The sequence below is a fragment of the Mirounga leonina genome, unplaced genomic scaffold, assembly GCF_011800145.1.
Source record: "Mirounga leonina isolate KUSES-001 unplaced genomic scaffold, KU_Mleo_1.0 Mir_94, whole genome shotgun sequence".
Taxonomy (NCBI): domain Eukaryota; kingdom Metazoa; phylum Chordata; class Mammalia; order Carnivora; family Phocidae; genus Mirounga; species Mirounga leonina.
The window spans coordinates 10,812,093-10,834,353 of NW_023270855.1; the positions used below are offsets into that span (position 1 = coordinate 10,812,093).

The 22,261-nt window shown below is 36.7% G+C and overlaps 1 protein-coding gene and 1 pseudogene across 2 annotated transcripts in view; one reads left to right on the forward strand and one right to left on the reverse strand.

Annotated features, from left to right (window-relative positions):
* LOC118005416 overlaps positions 1-21,227 on the forward strand; it is a 123,221-nt pseudogene extending 101,994 nt beyond the window's left edge.
* The window catches only part of GRM7 (glutamate metabotropic receptor 7), a 621,924-nt gene that overhangs the window by 571,490 nt on the left and 28,173 nt on the right, over positions 1-22,261 (reverse strand). The window lies entirely within an intron of this gene.

Sequence of the window (22,261 nt, forward strand, 5' to 3'; positions counted from 1 at the left end):
TCTCTCTCTGTCAAAAAAATAAATAAAATATTAAAAAAAAAAAATGATGGGTTCTTACATAGGAAAAGACTGGGAAAAATGAATCTACACTGAGAAGAGACAAATCCAATTGAAAGGTCTCTAAATTAAACCTGAAAAAAAGGCATGGGGATGAACACAGCATGATAAATGCAGGAATGCCACATGCCCAATCATTATAGAAGCCAAGAGGTATGGCAACAGGGAAAGGGTACTAATTTAAGATCTTTATGGTAATTTATACTGGAAGATTGGAAAGAAATGTAAAATAACATTTAAAATGTTCTCTGATTGTATATCCATGCTCAAAACATCAGCAATAAGTAGAGAATGAGACTAGCACAGAGGAAAATAATCTCAGCAGTCATTGATACTTTGCCAAATGGGTATTGTTTTTTTTTTAAATGATCATGGGATGTTTTGCTCAGTTCAAATAAAAATGACTTGCTAGAAATGGAGGTCAAACAGTAGATGCATTAAGGATAAAAGGACTCGCTTAAAACTAAAAAACCTAAAGGGTAGTAAATATGATAACAAAGTTCAGTAAAAATAATAGGAGCCAAAAGGTGGTAGATGTAGACTCCCAGTCAAATGGAATATACTGTTACCATATAACTGGAACAGAAAACAGACTTAAGAGTAATGGAAGATGTAAGTTTGCCAACCATCTGCTAATGGGCTTCCTTGCTAAAAAGAAGTATCTAGTAAATCCTTGGCTAGACTTGGGGTCTATTAGAAAAAGAGTATGAACTTTGAGGTCAGAACTTTGGGCTCTGGATTTGAACTCCAGTTCTTCAAGTTAGAAGCTGTGTTGTGAGTGAGTTACACCTCCCTGAGGTGACTGGGTCCTGCATCTGAACTGCATTTCAACTGTGGGGATACATGAAAAAAGAGATCACCCTGAGTGCCACCCTGGCTTGTACTCATATGTAGCCAGTCAGTGCAGGTCCATAGACTACTGTTTGAGATGCACCAGGCTATTATGAGCAGTAAAAGATACTAAGACATACACGCTTCCTGCACATAAGAGCACAATGCGTATTGATTCCATCATTTTATTTGCAGATAGGGACACAGAAGCTATTTATTGATAATCCTGGCCAAGATTCTAGTACGAATAAACAAAATGATTTATAAACATTTTGAAAGTAAAGTGGTTACTACCAAATTCCAGTCTGGTTTACTACCAGCAAGTTGTTGCAAACTAATTTCTCTCATAATGTGTTTTAAAATCAATTGATTATCTCTAAAAAAAAAATTGGTGTTTTGAAAATAGAAAAATGGAATATCCACATACAAAAGAAAGAAATTGGATCTTTACCTTATAATATATATAAAATTAACTCCCAAAGTAACAAAGACCCGAACACAAGACCTAAAGCTATAAAATGCTTAGAAGAAAATCTAGGGGAAAACTTCATAACATTGGGTTTGGCAAGGAATTCTGAGATGGGATACCAAAGCGTAGGCAACAAAAGTAAAAGAGACAAATTTGTGTATCAAAGATCACAATCAACAGAGCATAAAGGCAACCTACAGAATGGGAGAAAATATTTGCAAATCATACAACTGCTAAGAAGTTAATATCCAGAATATATAAAGAACTCCTACAATTCAACAAGAACAAAATAACTCATTTTCTAAAATGGACAAATGGCTTGAATAGATACTTCTCCAAAGATGATATACAAATGGCCAAGAAGCATATGAAAAGATGCTCAACATCACTAATCATTAAGGAAGTATAAGTCCAAATCACAATAAGAAATTCATTTATACCCATCAGTGTAGCTATGATTAAAAAAAGAAGAAGAAACAAAAAATTACAAGTGTTGGCAAGAATGTGGAGAAACTGGAATGCTTGGACACTGCTAGTGGGGATGTAAAATGGTGAAGCCACTACAGTGATCAATATGGCCACTCTTCAAAAAATTAAAAAATATAATTATCATATGATCCAGCAATTCTACTTCTTTTTTCTTAAAGATTTTATTTATTTGAGAGAAAGAGATAACTAGAGAGGGAGAGAGCATGAGCGGGGCGGGGGCAGGGGGGAGGGTCAAAGGGAAAGGGAGAGCAGGCTTCCCGCTGAGCAGGGAGCCCAATGCAGGGCTCGATCCCAGGACCCCACGATCATGACCTGACTCAAAGGTAAATGGTTAACTGACTTAGCCACCCAGGCATCCCCCCAGCATTTCTCCTTCTAAGCATATTCCCAAAAGAACTGAGAGCAGGATCTTGAAAAGATATTTGTATGTCATGTTGTAGCAGAACTATTCAGAAGAGCCAAGAGGTGGAAGCAAATCAAGCACCCATCGATAAATGGACAAACAAAATGTGGTTTATATATACAATGGAATATTATTCAGCCTTGAAAAAGTAGGAAATTCTGACATAGGCTACAACACGGATGAACTTCCAGGACATTATGCTAAGTGAAATAAGCCAGTCACAAAAAGACAAATATTGTATGATTCTACTCATATGAAATACCTATAGTACACAAATTCATAATAATAGAAAGTAGGATGATGGATGCCAGGAGATAGAGGAAGGGGAAATGGGGAGTTGGTGTTTAGTGGATAACTAGTTTCAATTTTACAAAATGAAAAAGTTATTGAGATTGTTTGTACAACATTGTAAATATACGTAACAACACTGTACTGTACACTTAGAAAAGATTAAGATGGCAAGTTTTATGTTATGTATTTTCTTGCCACAATAAAAATTTGAAATACTGATTTTTTTAGTATTCCTAGACTGCCATTTTTAAAACTATTTTCTGTGAGTGTCAAGAGATTTTAACTTATAGGAGGTAAAAAAACAAAACAAAAACAAAACAAAACAAAGGAGAAAAGGAATTCCAAAGTCAATTAAGTTTGGAAATTGCCTTGTTAACCAAATTAAAGGGTTTCTACTCAGGACTTCACAGAGCTATTAACATGTTAATGTGTAGTCAATCTCTGAATAGGGAATAAGGTATGAAAAATTTCTCAAACTTTCATTTTTTTGTGTAAAGTAAAACATGCAGAGGTAAATGGTGTTTTTCAGTTACTTGTTTTTTTCTGCACAAAGTGAACTTAATCCCTAGCTAGGTCTATTCTCCCTTAAATATGACACAGCTAGGGACATGTTAAGAAGTTTAACATGAAACTAACATTTCTTATTCAGTATTAGATATATTACAACCCCGAAGCAACTCTATTATATCTGAAAAATAAGACTAGATCCAGGTTTTCTATTTGGATAGTCACAGCTTGCCTATGTGTTGGGGTTGTAATATTAATTAATTTAATTAAATATTACAGATGCTTCTACTTGCTCCTGTCCTGTGTAATGTTTTTGTGAATGTTGGGCTGGACTGGGGGGTGGAGACAAGAATATGACATTCCCTCCATTGACTTTACATACCAAGTTCCTCTGTGCATAATGAAGTTTAAACTGTATGTACTAAGTTAGATTCTAGAGTACCAAGATAATATGTTTTTTGAGGAATGGTGTATGTCAACTATACTTCAATCAAAAAAAAAAAAAAAGAGGGATGCTATGCTGTTGTTGTTGTTTTATAACATCCCTGAAACAAAGCACAACACATTTATTTGGTGTTCAATTGAAGAACTGGATATCTGTTTCAAAGTTAAGGAGAAAACCCAAGTGTTAGACCATCTGCAACTTTTATACTTTTGCATGGGATTCTCAAGGATAATTTTGACAATATGCAATTCCCACCTTATGGGCTGGCTCTTGAACCTAACCATTAAACTCATTTTCTATGTATGTACAAACCTAAAGGCTGAGAAGAGAAGAATCAGAGCGGGGGCTGCAGTGCGCACAAGGGCTCAGCACAGAGCTATTCTCATTATACAGCTTCCATGGAGATGGAGATCTACATGAATGTGATGTATCTAACAGAAGAGCAAGATCACTGGGTCATTTAAAAGTTAAAGTGCAGAAAAGAAGGCAAAATCTAATTATACAGTGTAAAACAAATACTATATAATAAGTCAGGAAGAGAATGGCAGAACTAAGGCAGTGAAGAAGAATAAAAAAAAAAGTTTCTAAATCAACTTTTATCTTGGTCTTAATGCCCAATACATCAGAGGTGTTGCCTTTAGAGTAATTTCAATTAACTACTAAATGTCCTTAGACATTCTGTCTAGACTTTCTGATGCCATGATATGACTCTGGCTTCAATAAAACAGAAAAAAATATTCTCTAAGAAGCCTTGCTTTCATATTAGCTGAAAGATATGCTTAACCAAAATGTTAAATTCATTAAAGTCATCTACTAATAACGAAGGCAATTAATCATCAAACCTGAGCAAAAGCAAGAAAGAAATTAAGTAAAAAAGCAAGCTACTTTAACATTTAACATGGGACTATATATTCTGAACAAGATTAAAAGGAGTTATTTTGGGGAGGCAAAGGACATTACTACTGGAATGAAAAACTTCTATTTTAAAAGTACTCCCAATTGTGATAGAATTTAATCAAACTTGAGGACTTAAGTAACAGTGAATTATAGGTAACAATAAAAAAGTATCACTCTTGAGTCCTAAGAACATACATGAAGACAAGTGGTTTAATAAATAGTAATATTAAAAACATATTAACATAACAATAAAAATTTTTAAAAATCATATTACATGTCCACAGTCTCAAGATTTAAAAACAAAGATGATATTATTTCCCTCCTTCTCTCCTTCCTTCCTTCCCTCTTTCCTTCCATTTATTTTAATAAACACAGATACCAACTGGATACTTAGATGAATCAGACACTGCCTTTCCATAATTAAATGTGGAAGCAAAAGACATACCAGGATGACTTAAACATAATTACTATATCTTCCAACACCTCATGTTCAAGTAGTAGAAATAACACTAGTGGTAAGATAAGTAAAATGGCACCTGACATTCTAGAAAAACAGAAAAAGTGGGAAGAGGGAAGAGATTTTTACTTTCATGTTGATATTTTAACCTCAAAGAGCTCTAAAGGCTATACATTTGGGGGCATATCTTAACAATGAGAAAGCCAAGGCCCCAGAAGTTTAAATGGCCTGCTCAATGCTCTGCTAAAAAAAAAAAAGAGAACAATGGAATCAGAATTCTGGGACTCTACCTTAAAGAGGGCACATATTGAATGGAGCACGGGGTGTTATACGCAAACAACGAATCATGGAACACTACATCAAAAACTAATGATGTAATGTATGGTGATTAACATAACATAATAAAATAAAATTTAAAAAAAAAGGAAAAAAAAAGAATCCACACTCTTGAAGAATTGGTTGAATTCTGACTTGTAGAGATTAGAAGTTAAGGGAGAAGAGAACAGAGTAAGCAAAGAGAGGGATTCAGGAGAATTTGGGGTCTGGGTGGAGAAGAGTAACAAACTCACTCTTGCTTGAACTTCAGTTTCACTGAATGGCCCTAGTTGAAAACTTAAGGACAAGAGTAATGCATAATAAAATAATAAAAAATAAAAAAAATAAAACATTCCCACAGAGGGAGGTATGAGGTCTGGCTCCAAAAGGGGTTGTCCAAAGTTAACAGCCCACAAGCAATAGTCAATGTGATTCAGCCCTTGGCTTGCCTAATATGTCCTGAAGCAAAAGATTTTGCTAATAAATAAAAAATTACAAATGTGAAAAAAAAAGAGTAATGCTTAATCACAAGGTTAGCTTCTGTTCTTCTATAGGTAATAGTGAGCCACAGAACTTTGAGTGACATGAATGAAGATGACTCATTAAGTCAGAGGTGTAAAATGGACGAATGGTTGGGTTAATTATTTTATAATCCTTGAGGTAAGAAGACAAAGAGAGTTGGAGGCCAGAAGGATATGGTGTGACCAAAATAAAATTAACTCAAAGTCATGACCAATAAAATAGCTCAAAGAAACGAGGAGGAGACACGAGTGGAGAAACAACTGCAAAGTTTCCAGTTTGGCCTCCTGGGAGAGTCGTTTTTAATTCTTTACCTTATTTTTCTAGGATTCACTAAAAATTACATGATATTTAGTAAGTCTTGAAAAGAGGGACATACTTAGTTTTTGCAGCTCAATTTAGTAGGTTTGTTGCATTTGCCTTCTTTCTAAGAATAAATATGAAAGGATGAGTTTACATAATCGTAAAATGAAGTGTTAAATTTTGTAGATTTATTTGATTTTTTGACCTCATTTACAAATGCAAATCCATCTCTCTTGAAGTTTTCCATAGCACATTGTATCATCTTAGTCAAGTCAAAGTCAAAATTAGGAATCACACTGAAAATGTTATACCTAAAATGCAAGTATAATCTCTTTCAAATGTATGTATATGTGTGGATGAATGGATGGAAGGATGGATAGACAGATAAATAGACAGATACAGACAGACAGACAAAGATTAGCCAACAATGAGGATACCACTTCTACTTTTAATGGTTTTGTGCTGATTTCTCTGGCAGCATTTTTTGTTTTACTTTTGATGATGTTTATTAGTAAAATGTAAGGTTTCAAGTTGATTCAAGCCGTTCTTCATTATTAAATTGTTTTTATATTTGTTCAGTACAATGTGTTAAGTACTAAATTAATTCTACACAAGCAAAGCCCAATGTTTGTTTCACTGAGCCACTACAACAATGTCAACCAATCTTAAAAAAAAAAAATAACTCAGAATGTAAAATTGCTGAAGATTATAAAATCGTGGCTCTCTTTGAATACTCTGCTGACTTGAGAGAGATGAAGGACTACGATATTTGCATAGAATAGGACCGTTAGGAGCAGCTGTTGGCTGCATTACAGAGTTGTCTCTAGCTGAATATGGGAAAGTTATCATTTTCATTCACATTCTCAAGAGTTTAAATACATGTTCCAAAAGCAAAACTGAAAACATCAATTTAGACCCAAGTTTAACACACACTTTTCTTGGTTTCTCTCATTCCTTTCCTTTTCCTCTGTCCTCAGTGGAGTTTCCTCCCTGATCTTCTTTCTCTTTAATCCAAAGAATTGCATCACTTATGTTCTTGATACTATGCTGGGACATTTCACATATCCTTATTCCTCTTTAAAAATCTGTATGTTAGCTATTATTGCCACCGTCATTTTACTGAAAAAGAAGTTGAGGCGTAGACTGTGCAACAGAATTGGCTGGATGCCTGCCAAAATTTCAAACTCCTCTTTCCATAGTGTAAAGTTGTCCTGAGAAGCAGCTACCCAGCCAGCAAGTATACTTCACCATACCCTTTGCACTGAGGCATGGTTATGTGACCAGTTTTCACCCAGGAAGGTGGAGCTAGAGCTTTTAAGAAGCAAGAAGACTTTGTCCCCTACCTCACATCCTATTTGCCACCTTATGAACATAGCAAACTCTGAGGCTTCAGGGGGACTGCAGAACCACTAGATATAAGGAAGAAAGACCAAGGACTATTTACTGACCAACTACTCCCACATGGAACAACAGCTGGGCATAAACTTATTGTATTGAGCTACTGAAACTTCAGAATTTGTTTGATATAAAAAGCATTGTCCTAACTTATACAGGGCTTAAGTATAATTTCCCAGGTCAAACAGCAAGTAAGGATGGCAGCTGGGGTTAAAACCCAACATGTCTGACTCTAAAACACTAAATTTTAAGTACACTCAGATCAAATAATTCTTCCCAAATCACTGTTTTTCACTCTCATCCCTAATATTTTAGGTCATTTTCATTTTTTTCAAGAATAAATGTATGACTCTTGGCTATTCCATTTTACCTGAGGCTATTTTTTCAAAATCATTTTCTGATAATCCCCATTTCTCATTCTGTATTTGAATAAATCTACGTTATTCACCACCTATAAACACTGTGTTTTTCCATCACTAAGGTTTTCATGAGATTTCTGCTACCTAGAAATATTTTTCCCCTGCTCCCACCCCTAGTCTTATCTAGATTCTAGTCATCCTTTAAAATGGAGATTAAATGCCATCTTCTCTATGCTGCTTCCCTGCCTGCCTCAACAAAAATATTTTTCTTCCTCTGGTCATTCAACAGAAATTCAGAAATTCAACCACACATGATTCTGTACTTGGAATAGGGGTTACAGCAGGAAACAAAACAGAAACAAAACAAAACAAAACAAAAAACCCCAAAACATCTTACTTTCATAAGTTCACATTTTAGAGTAGAGAGACAAAGACAAAATAAATAAATGATTGAATAGTAATTGGGATGAAGACTAACAAAGAGATATAGGTTTCCAAGTAAACTGATTAAAAGGAGATCCGTTTCCGTATGAGGGAAGAAGCCAGACTACCATGGGGTGATGAAATTTGAGCCAAAATGCACGGGTGATAGTGTTGGGGTAATTTGGGGAGAATACCTAGGAAGAGGAGATAAGATGGGTTTAGACAGCAAGTTCAGAGCATCATGGCATGTTTAGGGAATAGAATGGGCCAGTATGACTGGGACAAAAAATAAGCAACAAAGAGAGGGGCACAAGACACCGTGCTGAGCCAGGCAGGAGCCAGATCATTTAAAACCTTGAGAACATGTTGAGAATTGTGGTCCTCATCCAATGAGAAATGGTATACCACTGGGCAGGTTTAGGAATGGATTATATATGCAATGCATTGTACAGGATCATTATGGCCACCATATGGAGAATGAATTGAAGTAAGAGAGGCAGTAGAAAAAGCAGCTGTCATCCATTGTAATGGTCCAGTGTAATGCGAGACATTACATTGATCTGGACTAGGGTAGTGGCAGTGGAAACGAGAAGTGGCTGAATCCAAAAAGATTGTGAGTAATAAGGGCAAGAGAATTTGATCCTTAATTTGAATGTAGTTGGCTGTATTCTTCAAGTGCTTAGTCTTTCTTTTGGGAGGCATAAGACAGGAGCTAGGAAGCCAAAATAATAATGTTCAAATACTGGCCCTGTCACTTCCTAGCTTAAACAAATTACTATACCTGAGTAGCTTCACCTGGAAGACAGTTCTGAGGATGACATTATATGTGTGTGTGTGTTTGTATGTGTGTGCATTTATTGCTGTGGTTGTGTTATTGTTATTATAATAAATAATTTATCCTCCTCTAGTAAACAATTTTTTTTTAAAGGTAGGACTGACACAGAGCATATTACCTGCATCTATTAGAGAATCAATATATGTCTATTGAAGATCCATAGTTTATAGATATATCATTTTTTTTAATTCAGTATAATAATACCACTGGGTGTAATCCTTCAAAAGAAGTATCCGTTTCAAATAGAACTCCAAATGTTTACTATCATGCTACCAAATGCCCAGAACGTGTTGTTCTTTCCCAAAATATAACATCAGAAATTATGTTTATAGCCACTGACACAGTCCCAATGATGTAATCTGGGGATAAATATGCAAAATTATTTTATACAATGTGTGTAGAAGACTATGTATTGACTTCCATGGATGTCCTGGGGATTGTGAGCTGCAAAAGATGTGAGCATTGTTTTCAAAGCTTCTAGCACGAAGAAATAGACTAGCTCAGCTATTGAAAGTAGGCACAGATTATTGAAATTGCTATTGTCTGAATTAAGACCACAATGTCATACAAACGTGCCTGGAAAATCATCTAGTTCATTTCTTTATCTTCAGAAGAACTACAGCTAATGTTTAAGTGATAGGGGGCTATGAATAGCTACTTCATCTGAGAATTTTAAGGGTCCACCACATCACTCTTTTAATTTTACCCCTAGATTTAGCTCATAATTTTGTTGCTTAAAAAAAAAAACAAAAAGTAGAGCTCTATCATTTCAAGCCCCAGAGGGCATCTCATATGTGCCTCTGGCAAATCCTTTGGGTGTTTAACAATTTATATTTTACTGACATTGTATTATTTTGAAAATCCTATGCTAAAAGAAAGCATGTGGAAATGGAACACACTGACAATTTCAAATACCAGCATGGAAGTCCTTTTCCCACAGAAGTGCTGAAAGACACATGTATTTCTAGGAAGAATGGATTCTAAACCTACTTCTGCAGCCAGGGAATCAGTGCACTGGGAGCACAGCATGCTGTTTTCACTTCATTGCTGATGTATTATTTTCCTAGGGGAAGTCGTAGAGAGAATGCTTTAAACTGCGAAGCTTTCTTGACTGCACATAACCCTCGCCTGAAAACATGTGATGCACTTGGCATTTGCTTGTGCTGGTGTTTAGGGAGGAGGTGGTATTCTCATTTTCTAAATCAGAGTTCTCAACAAGTCATGCCCTGTATCTCATGGCCCACATGAGAAAGACCAAACAATTCAGATGGGTAGGCTGGGCTCTCACCTTTTGTTTATTTAACACGTACACACTGGCAACTCTAAGATCCTGACCTTGTCTCCTTGGGGAATATGATCTAATGGTGGGGATAGACAATCACATCACTGCATAAATAACCGTGACATTGTAACTGTGATACATTCTAAAATTAGAAATCCATCATACTATGAAACTTATTGTTATGGGTTGAAAAGAGTCCCCCAAATAAATATGTGGTAGAGTCCTAACCTCCAGTTCCTAAAAATGTGACATTATTTGGAGATAGGATCTTCATAGAGGTCATCAAGTTAAAATGAGGTCATTAGGTGAGCCCTAATCTGACTGGTGTCCTTATAGAAAGGAGAAATTAGGACACGAGACAGACACCCACATCCAGGGACAATGATACACACATACAGGGAAAAGCCTTATGTCTGCAAACCATGGATGAGGGCCTGGAACAGCTCCTTCTCTCACAGCCTCAGAAGGAACCCTGCCAACATCTCAATTTCAGACTTCCCACCTGCAGAACCGTGAGAGAACACATTTCTGTCGTTTAAGCCACCCAGTCTGAGGGCCTCTGTCATGGGAGTGAAGGAGGTTGTGGAGGGTTACAAGAGGAGGTGGCAGCTGAGCTGAGAGCTGAGCATGAACCGAGCAAAAATAAAGAGGTTAGAGAAACAGTCCAGGCCCAGGGAATAGCATGACCCAAGACATGCTTCAGCACATTCAAGACTGAAGAACTGCTGACATAAGTGGAGATGAATGACCAGGAGGAAGCGAAAGACAAGATGAGGCTGGAAATGGATGTTGAAGCCAGATCACAAAGGGCCACGTAGGTGTCATTACAGATATTCTTTCTTTTTCTCACATCTTCTCCACTTTATAAGACAGACCACCTTCATCCTTTTCTTCTGAGTGGAAGGAGCCAAATATCTGTAAAACTTCCCTGCAGTGGAAGTTTTCTCTACGCTCCGCTCAGTCCCTTGTGAATTGTCTTGCTGTGTATGATGATAAGACGAGGCTTGTTAGTGTCATTTCCCTGGCTCCCTTCACATCTAATGCAGTACTAGGTGACAAGCATCCACCAATCAGATTCGAGCCTGTGACACTATGCCTTAAAAATCAAACAAGCTGAGGAAGAAGGCTCCAAAAAGAATCCAAGAGTGGGAAAAACATATATTCTGGGGATGACAGTCGTTTTCAGAAGTGGCATCGATGCGGGCAAAACCCCAACTACAGCAAAGTGAAGTTTCTGGAAGTTCTGAAACTGTAGCAAGGATCCCTTGCTCAGGTGTTATGGGCCATTTAGTCCTCAGGCCATTTGTTTGGTGTTGTTTGAGTCACCGTTCCTGGAAAATTAGCCTCCATGGTGATTCCACTTAAACCACCCAATATCTATTTAATATAATGTTTCTATTTAAGTTGCTAAAATCTGGTTTTTATAATTAAGAATGCTAATAACTGACTTGCTGCTCTAGTTACTCCCAAGGGTGGTGAGAGCAGTCACCAATCATGCCTTCACAGGTTCCCATGTCACTGGTTCCTAAAGCTTGGTCCTCAGACCACTAACAGCTGGGAATGAAAAACACAAATTCTCAATCTCTGCCCCAGACCTACTGTAGGCATGGGGCCAAACAATACATGTTTTAACATGTCTGTTAAGTGATTCTGACACAGAATAAAGTTTGAAAACCATTGCCCCATATATATCCCTATTTTTAGTATTTTAACAGGTATTAAAATGTCTTCCTCCCTACCAGACTCTGAGCTCCTTGGGAAAACTACCACATCTTACTCATATTTAGATCCTGAGTGTTTAGATTGAACTGGCACAATAATGTGATGACTGGCAAAGAAATTTCCTACTCTCCTATTCTCTTTGTCAAATGGGCTAATCACTGCCCAAGAACTCTGTCTACCATGTCTGCATCTAAAGGGGATGAAGAACAACAGACCTTCTTCCCAATGACAATATACACATAACAACAGTACAAGAATCAAAAATGTTATGTAAGATGAAACTAACTTACATGTTTACCTATAGTTGTACCTACCTTCATTGCTATCTGCTACCACCTTCTTCAATTTTCAAAGCTCAGATAACATTACTCTACATCTCACTCGATGATATAATTTTCAGAGTGCTTCACAGTATCTCACATCCAATTTTCTGTGGGAGTTTTTTGATGTGCGTGTGTGTGTTGTGTTTTTGGGTTTTATTTTGTGCGTGTGTGTGTGTGTGTGTTGGCTTGGAAATTTAAGGACTCTTGTGAATAATTCTTCAGCCAAGTAACCCCATGATGAAAACAATGAATTGAAGCCTGTACTTCCAAGGGGCTACCTCAGTTCTTTATTACACTAGGGAATTAGGTGGGCAGAGAGTTGGAGGCACAGCGTTGACTTTTCTCACACTGGAGAAAGTCAAATAAATGTTTAGTGTTGCATGGGATATTTGGATCATGCTAACAGGAATATATTTGAATGTCTTGAATAATAACAACAATGAAACAATTATGTAACCATCACCAAAATAATAATGGAAACTTAATTGCACATTTATAAAGTACCAGGCACTGAGCTAAGTGTTTTCTATGAAAAGGGAGTGTTTGTATATTCTGAGAAATTAAAAGGGCAGAGTATAGGAGGCATTCCTGGGCTGACTACTTACCTCACAATGGTCCCCCCTCTGTCAGAGCTGCCATGTGATCCTGATCTAAGAGTGAATACCAGATATTATTTGGGCCAGATTATCCCAAGAATTTAGATTATTATTATTTTTTAAATAAGATAGACTCTTGGAGTTCACTGTAGTTGATATGGCAGATTCATGAGGACCCACCTCGAAAGGGGGTGATCTGTTTTGAGCTTATCTTTTCAAAGGCTGCTTATTCTAGTCTGCCTTGAATGTTACGACATAGACAAATATCCTTTCAAAAAATCATCATTTTCCTGAAGCTAGTATGAATCAATCTCTATTATTTTCGACCAAAGGACTCTTAGCTAACCCCAAAATGGCACTCTGCAAAAGTACATGTAGGGATGTGTGAAAAACTGTTGATCTTCAATCTGAAGAGGGTTAGGGAAAGTGAATCTATCATCACAATATAATGATTAGAAATAGAGTGTCACAGGCTGCATAAGCTACTAAAAAGTTTCAAAACGGAATGCTTACTGTGTGTGGCTAATGCAAATTACACTTATTAGGGTTGGTGTTTCTATTTGGGCAATAATTTAAACAAAGAAAAGCTGCTATAGTATTTTTGTTTAGGGTGCTAATGAGGAAACATTTGCTTGATTGAAAACAAAATCACTTTCTTAAGGTTACAGTACCAATAAAATAATATTAAAATGCAAAGAGCCATATTATCTATGTTATTAAAATACTATTCTATCTTTTATCACTTCATCCGTGGTATCCCATTCACCTGGGCAAAGCTTACCTTATTTCATAATAACTGAAATATAATAAAACACAAAGGTTGCCATGATTTACAAGACATTTCATTTAAACACAAATAGTCAAATTTTATTCATTTCCTAAATCCTAGATAACTGCCCAGGCAACATGGGCATTTATTATTAATAAAGCAGTAAGCAGGAATCCCAGGACAATGCTTACAATGGTGACTTTTGCACTGCCCAGCAACTGTTTCAAGCAGAATCATTTTCTCTGATGGATGTTAGTACCATAGAGTGACATCTGTTTGTTAATAAGCAGCTGCCCTGGAATTGGCTGAGAAAACGCAGGGATTCAGTGTCCATGGCCTAGTGGTTAGAACAGGAGGCTGAGAGTGCACATGTCTGGGCAAAAATCCCAGCTCTGTTACTGTCACTCTAGGCTGCCTTGGAATGAAATGCAATCTATATGGCACTAAAACAATCTCCTAATTTGGGTGGAGGCAATGGTTGGGGAGGGGGAGGGGAAGGGCCATCCCAATTTGTCCTCTGAGAGAAAACATCCCCTGTTAACTATTGCATTATTCATTCATCAGCCAGTGAGAGGGACAGTTCTGATACTGAAATACATCAGTGGTTATCATCCAAAATGCTCGTTTTGGCTATTGGCTAGGTGGATACGTAATTCCTCTGTCATGAAAAAAATATTACAATATTATAGGCATAAGAACAGAAAGAATAATTCATCCATGCTTCTACTAGAAATTCAAGAAAAATGTTTCCGTATTTAAACCCAGTGAAGGGGTGCCTGGGTGGCTCAGTTGGTTAAGTGTCTGACTCTTGATTTTGGCTCAGGTCATGATCTCAGAGTCGTGGGATCGAGCCCCGCGTCAAGCTCCATACTCAGCGCAGAGTCTGAGATTCTCTCTCTTCTTCTCCCCTTGCCTATCCTGCTCGAGAGTGCACACACCCTCTCTAAATAAATAAATACATATAAATAAATAATAAATAAGTAATAAAATCTTTAAGCCCAGTGAAAACTCCTTCCACAAAAGAACAAAGTTTTATAATTTAAATACCAACTCCAGTGTTTTGCCTTCCGTGTGGAGACTGCTAAGTACAAAATTACAAAAGAGCTCTTTGTCTCAGTTTCTCTAATTCTAAAATTGGTACTGAAAACCCTTAGCCAACTCAATGAACTTTCCAGATAACATATTATAAATTACAGTAAGATAAAGAAAGGTTAACATTCACATTGATGAAAATCAACTTTTCCTCTTCGACATTAGAGTAAGAATACATTTCCAAGTTTTTGGAAATTTAAAACTACTTTAAAAGCAAAATTAAATTTGCAATTACTGAAAAAATTCATTGAGAATGAAAAATTAATTGGCAGTGCCAACTATATAATACAAATGTTGGTATTATCATGTAATTTTGGAAAGCCAGATGGCTCAACTGAAATTTTAAATATTTAAATAGAGCTTTGAAGAGTTTACCATTAATATGTTTTTAAGTAAAATTTCCTGAGGAGACTTGTGGTAACCAGTATTTTTTCCCCTAAAGTCATGATCACAAGTATTTAAGTCCTTGTATTTTGACAGGCTGTATAGATACTGAATTTACTAAGTATACTATATTAAAATCATTTAGTATATACTGCAGTTCTAATGTTACTCTATATCAGCAAAAGATTTTCTTCTCTTCTGGTGTATCTGGAGTCCATTATTATAGAAAATAATATGGAAGTTTGAACTAAAATGTAAAATAGTTATGATCCAACTAAAAATAAACATTAAAATATATTTGTACATTCAAACAGTAAAGTGAATGGACCATGGGGGGGGAAAAAAGCATTTAATTCTAAATTACTCGAATAGTTTAAACTTTTCTATTTTTTTCTTCTTTATCATACATAGTACCACCACGGAGCCAGACACTGGCCTTTTATGACCAAATGTAGCTTATGATTGCTTGCTCTGTCCAGAACACTTAGCAATGATGGAATTGCTGAAGATATCTAAGCAAGAAATGCAGTTGCTGGGATAGGCTATGGGGTAGCTCATCAGAGAGCAGAGCTGGGGGTGGTGAGGAAGGTGGGAAGAATGGAAACATAGAAACATGGAAAATGCTACCTCAGTATCTCAAATGAGGGACGATAAAAACATAAAGTGGATGTTGGTTATGTTTGCTCCTGGAAGCATTCCCCACCTCTAACTGCATTCTGATATATCCATGGGAATATGTATAGTGTTGGTGGGGCAATAAATATAGAGGTCTATCTATCTTCTCACTATGGGAATAATATGACTCCCAGAGACTCCTTTTTCTTTCTTCTCTTTTTTTTTTTTTTTTTTTTTCAGCTTGTTCTCATATTACACTGCTATCACCTTGTGTTGGCAAGGAACCCAGTGGGCCCAGCTGGACCCTCTCTCTTAGATTTTGCCTTGGAGTCAAGTGTTAAAAGGACTGAAGATATCTTTGAATGTATTCATTCCAATAGCAGGGCCAATAACAAGTGGATGACTCTTACTAATGTGTTCAGTTCTTATAAGCTACTTCCCTCCTATTGTTGATTCCAATACATTTCTTTATATGTAAATTAGTGATAGTTTGGTTTTGCTACTCACAACCTAAGAATTCTGTCTGATTTCTATGGCAACAGCAGTGGAAGAAGATATGGTCTAGCAACTAATAGGACTTGAAGGGTGAGATGAAACTGTGACTCTGTTAATGATGATGCTGGAGAAAGAATTAGGGATGTCATGTGAAACATGGCTTGGGGCATGGGTGATAACTAACTGGAAAGGCAGCTTTGAGAAAAAGTCTTGACATTCTTTGTTGCTTACTTCTACAAGTGTCCAGAGGTCTAAGGAGACTAATTTAAGTCTAGGTTGAGATTTTATGTTCTGATAAACAATGAAGTGAGATGATCTGAGAGGTGGCCATTTGAATGCTTACCACAGAGACTATAAGGAAGCCATCTGACAGGGAAGCTGTTAAAATAATTTCTGCATTGAAAGGGAAGTAATACTCGTACCTCAGGATTTAGCCTCTTGTATGAAAAATTCTATACACAACTTAAAAAGCAATCAAAGGAACTTTTTAAAGTATGAAGTATGACATAGTCATGATCTCAACTAAATCATTCCATATAATGACATTCTTTCTTTGAAAGTAATAAGACATTCCTACCTTAAGCTCTTTAAACACTTCTGTTCCTTCTGCTAGAATAATTCCTCCTAAATCTTCATATGATTCATTACTTCATTCTATTCATCTTACTGTTCAAGCATCAACTCCTCAGAGAGGCTCTCTCAAATATTCTATGTAAAATGACATACAACACACGCCCTTTCACTCTCTCCCATTACTCTGCTTTATTTACTTATTGTTGATTGTCTTTACTCACTAGTATGAAATCCATAAGGACAAGGACTATTTACTATTGATTACTCAAAAACTCTAACAGCGATGAGCACAGAGTATACACTCATTAAATATTAGGTAAATGAATGAATAAAATGAAAATCTCTCTCTCGTTTTTGAGTTCTGCACTTGTTTACTTCAAGAGAAAGGAAGAGCTGCTGGTTACAATCTCCGAGCAAGATTCTATTACATTTCCATATAACTCTGGATCAGGAAACAAGCATTCCTCAATATTGATACAAACACCCTGGCTGCAACTTTTGGGAGACCTAAAAGATCTAGCCAGAAGTCTAGCCACCACTGCTGATACTCTGTGCCTGTCCTAGAGCAGTGCACCTCACCTGCCCAGGACCTACACAATGAACTTTTCGAGAGAAAGGCTGAAGTAGTCTCATATTTGCATCCTTAGCCCAGTATAGTCTAGAGCAGCAACGGTTTGGAGAAGGAGGAAGATGTGAAAAAAGAGGAAGAAAAGGGGTGAAAGGAGTGGAGGAAATAGAAGAGTTGGAAGAAGAAAAATGGGAACAACAGGGAATGAGGTGAGTGTGAAAAATAGACTCCCCAAAATGCTATCCTTGACCCTTCCCAACTCTGACAGCTGTTTCTCGTATCTCTATTATAATTCTCCCCTATTAAGTTCTCCACTCACTTTGTTCCATTTCTCAACCCCCATTCTTTCTTGAATTTACTCTATTCAGATTGTCGCCTCACCTTTCCACCAAAACATCTCTTTCAAAGCCATTAATGACCTCCATGTGATAAAATCCAATGGTCAATTCTTAGGCCTCATCTCACTTGATTTTCCATTCATCATCCCTGCTTATTGAAACACTTTTTTAACTTGGTGTCTGGGACACAATACTTCCTGGATTTCTTTCTACCTCTTCAGACACTGCTTAATTCATCTTGGTGGAAGGAAGCATTTCCAATTCTGGACTTCAGAATATTCGATTGGGTCAGTCCTCCCATGTCTTCTCTGCTAAAGTGATTACATTCCATGTCAAAGCATTATGTAGCATTTATATGCTGATGAATTTTCAAAATTAGATCTCCATCATGGACTTCTCAAATGCCAGATCAGCCCTTCTACTTGGGTATACTGTAAGTATTTCAAACATCACAAGAACAAAATAGGGCTCTTGATTTCCACTCTACTCCTCATATTCCTCCTCAGTACTGGCTCCACCTTAAAAACATAACCAAGCATTTGTCATTGCTCACTCCCCTTCATCCTCTTTCAAGCCATGTAGGTCCACACTATAATGTAAGCATCAAAAATAAAAGGAATTTAACAAAATCTATTGTTGCCTAAAATAACTCTCAGAATTTCAAAGTAGTAATGCCCATGCACATGATATATTGCAGTACGTGCAATAACTGCATTGTGAGGTGAATGTTATTTGTGATTCTTATCATTTACAAAGTTACCAGAACTGTTCTTACCACTATGGTTTGTTTCTACATTTATAATCCAATGAAATTCTGAATTTCAGTTAGAGATTTGTGAAAATAAAGATGCATAAGAAAAATGAAAAGACTTTGTTTTGTTCAAAGAGAGAGAGAGACAAACCAAGGAACAGACTCTTGACTATAGAGAAAAAACTGCTGGTTATCAGAGGAGAGGTGGGTGGTAAGATGGGTGATATAGGTGATGGGAATTAAGGAGGGCACTTATGACAAGCACAGGGTGATGTATGGAACTGTGGAATCACTGTATTGTACACCTGAAACTAACACAACTCTGTATGTTAACCAACTGGAATTAAAATAAAAACTTAAAGGCCAAAAAATTTAATTTAATTTAATTAAAAAATACTTTGTTTTTCACATCCCCAACACTATATGGTTATTTGTTTACTATCTGCTTATCTCTTTAGAATGTACAGGAAAGATCTAGATCTATTTTGTTCAACCCTGGCATCCACAATTGTGCTTGAAAACCAAAAGAACAGACCCTCAATAAATACTTGTTGACTAAATGAAAACAATAGAAGTAATAAGAAAGGAAGGATTATTATTATAGAAGTAGTAGTAATATCTATCACTAAGGTAAAGATCATTATAACAGCTAATGTTTATAAAGTATTTAGTCTGTGATGGGTACCATGGTAAGCAGTTTCATGCATTGGATTATTTTATGTATTTCACCCAAAGCCTTTTAAACTAGTATTATTTCTGTTTTATATACAAGGACATGGAAACTTTGTGAGGATAAGCATCCATATATTTCTATAATGAGCAGGGCTAGGTTTTAAATCTAGGTACGACTAACTTCCAAACATGCTCTTAGCCATCATGAAACAGGAATACTCAAGTGTTCTATGGATGTTTGGGAAAAGGATGGCAAACGGAAAGAAGAAAGGAAGTAAGGGAAGGAAGGAAGCTTGAGTGTCAGGTATTGAGTATTTGCCCACTTCCTGGTGGTAAATCTCTGTCTTCTTCTAAAAAACTAGAATCAAGCTTGATCTTTCTCCCAGACTGATCCCATTTACGGGGGAGGGAAATAAAAAAGGAAGTCAGTACGACCCTTTATTCTCTTCTCTAATGAATGTACTCAGACCTTGATTGTTGCAAAAGCTAAAGCAAGTTCACTATATCAAAAACTAATGATGTAGGGCGCCTGGGTGGCTCAGTTGATTAAGCAACTGCCTTCGGCTCAGGTCATGATCCTGGAGTCCCGGGATCAAGTCCCGCATCGGGCTCCCTGCTCAGCAGGGAGCCTGCTTCTCCCTCTGACCCTCCCTCCTCATGTACTCTCTCTCATTCTCGCTCTCTCAAATAAATAAATAAATCTTTAAAAAAACAAACAAACTAATGATGTAATGTACGGTGATTAACATAACATTAAAAAAAAAAAAAGCTAAAGCAAGTTTATCTTGAACCAGGTAGTAGTCCTGCCCTATGGGAAATAGATTTCTCCTGAAATTTAGTGGCTTATTGTTTGTTCCTTTTATATCTGGCTCTTCTTAATTTAGCAAAAAACAAAACAAAACATCATTCTTTAATTCCCCAACTCAACAAAACGAACTTGCCTTTAATTTTCTGGCTCTAAGCATATATAGTTGTCTCTATTTTAATTTTAATCTTTCTCGCACACACACACAAATCTTTGAAAAGCCACTTCATGTGTCGAATGCATAAAACAAACCCTTTAATCTATGTGCAGAATGAGTTTAAGATTTATGAATGTGATTAGATTAGGTCTTGTTTTAACAAACTCAATGGCACTGACAAAAAGAAAATCACTAATAGTGCAATCATAAAACTAGTGTTAACACTGTGTAAGTGTTATAATCCATCATCAACTCACAGCTAAACCAACCTTAGGAAATCGGGGGATACAGGTTTCTTTACCAGATTGCCACAGCATCTTGTATCCATTATTACACAAGGTGGGACAAAAGGCTCTCTGGAGAGGCGAGATTTACAGAAGGATTCAAATGAAAAGGGCAAGTAGTTTTATGGATTTTAGATGCCAGTATTTCACTACATAAACAAATGTTTATTTAGTATCTCATATTTCCATGGGACTGAGTGTGAGAAGTTCTGGCCAGCACCTGGACTGGGGGAAATGTCTAAGAATTTTTAGTTCCTTTCGCCATTTTCAGTATCTGTAGCTGCCCTTATGGAGTTGATAATCTTTCACGTTGTAACAGTGACAAAGTAAGTACCAACACAAAGATAATGTGGAAGTGCAAGGAACAGTAGACAGGGGTAAAGATGAGAAAAGAACGTAGTATAACAACTTCACTAAGGGAGGTATATGCCAATAAACTGAGCTTGGGAGGGGATATTCCAGGCAGAGGAAACTAGTTGAACGAAAGCCTGGAGGGATGCAACATTTGGTGTTTGGGGACTAGCTTGTCAAAGGAAAATAAAGGACAGTGGAAACTAACAAATGAACAAACAGAAACTGAGAGAAGCAAAAATAGATTGAAAGCAGAATGAAGGGTCCTCAATCCTCTTTCTCTGTATTAGTTTATGCATTGGACTTTGTTTCATAACAGAATAATAATTTACATCTTATTTGCTTTTCAGTTCTACACTTTACAGGGTTATAATTATTCACATCTTGGAAAAGTAGATGGATGTGTTAAATACTCCTCTTTCACACAGTTAGCATTTTCCCAACCAAACAATTAATGGCGGGCTCTCTAAAGCTAGCTTTCCTAGAAATGTTTCTGTCTCCCACATAGTGTTTGAAAAGTGTTTTCTTAGGCTCTATGGCAAATACAGCCAGAAGCTTCTCAACCCTGTCCCAGCATGCAGTCAGTCCCCGTCATTTTCCTTCTCAACAAGTTTTGTTTCTCCAGGGCTTCAACACAGAATGTTCAGCCACCTTATTAAACTCATGCCCCTGCAGGGAAGAACTCAGAAACAAGGCCTGTCTACCGCCACTTCTACATTTCAAAGGGGGTTTGTTTACTCCCATTATCAAAAACTCACAGCCACAGAGGTTGGCTTGGAGGAATTGTGGGATGTAAAAAAATGAAATTACATTTCTTTTTCTAAACTGCTCAGCACAAATGAGCAAAAGCCATTCTTATCACGTAAAAATGCTCCTCTTGACCCTATATCATTAGAATGAGTACTCAGATTCTGTGAAATTTTCCAGTGGTGGTGATAAATCTCCCCCCTACTCTCATTCTTTATATCTCAAGTCATGGGGTAAGGTAAAACTAATTGGATCGCCTGACGATTGAAATCTGGCTTTTAATGAATCCTGTCACAGGTGTAAAGCTTAGAAAATGGCATTCCCTAATCTTTTTAGAAAGCCAGTGGTTTGGGGAATATTCTACAAGTATTTAAAGTCGTAATGGTTTCTTTTAAGAATCTCTTTAAAGGAAAAAGAAAACTACTTTTATTTTAGAAATTTAACAGAACTGCTTCAACTAGAACATTTTACATTGCTATGAATTCTCCTTTTTCCTTCAAATGTGCAAGGAAAGACATCATAGGGACTGAGAAGAAAATCTACTATATCACATCAAGTAGTACACATTTGTCACCAGCACCTGTTTGGATATTAGCATCTGATGTTTATCTTAAATGTCTACAGTAATTCAAAAAAAACGTCTGGTATAATTGTTAATCAACTGCCAAAGGATGGTCATATGGCAGAGTATTGGGATGCTTTCTCTTAGATTCTGAGTCTGGAACACAATACTGAAGGTCTA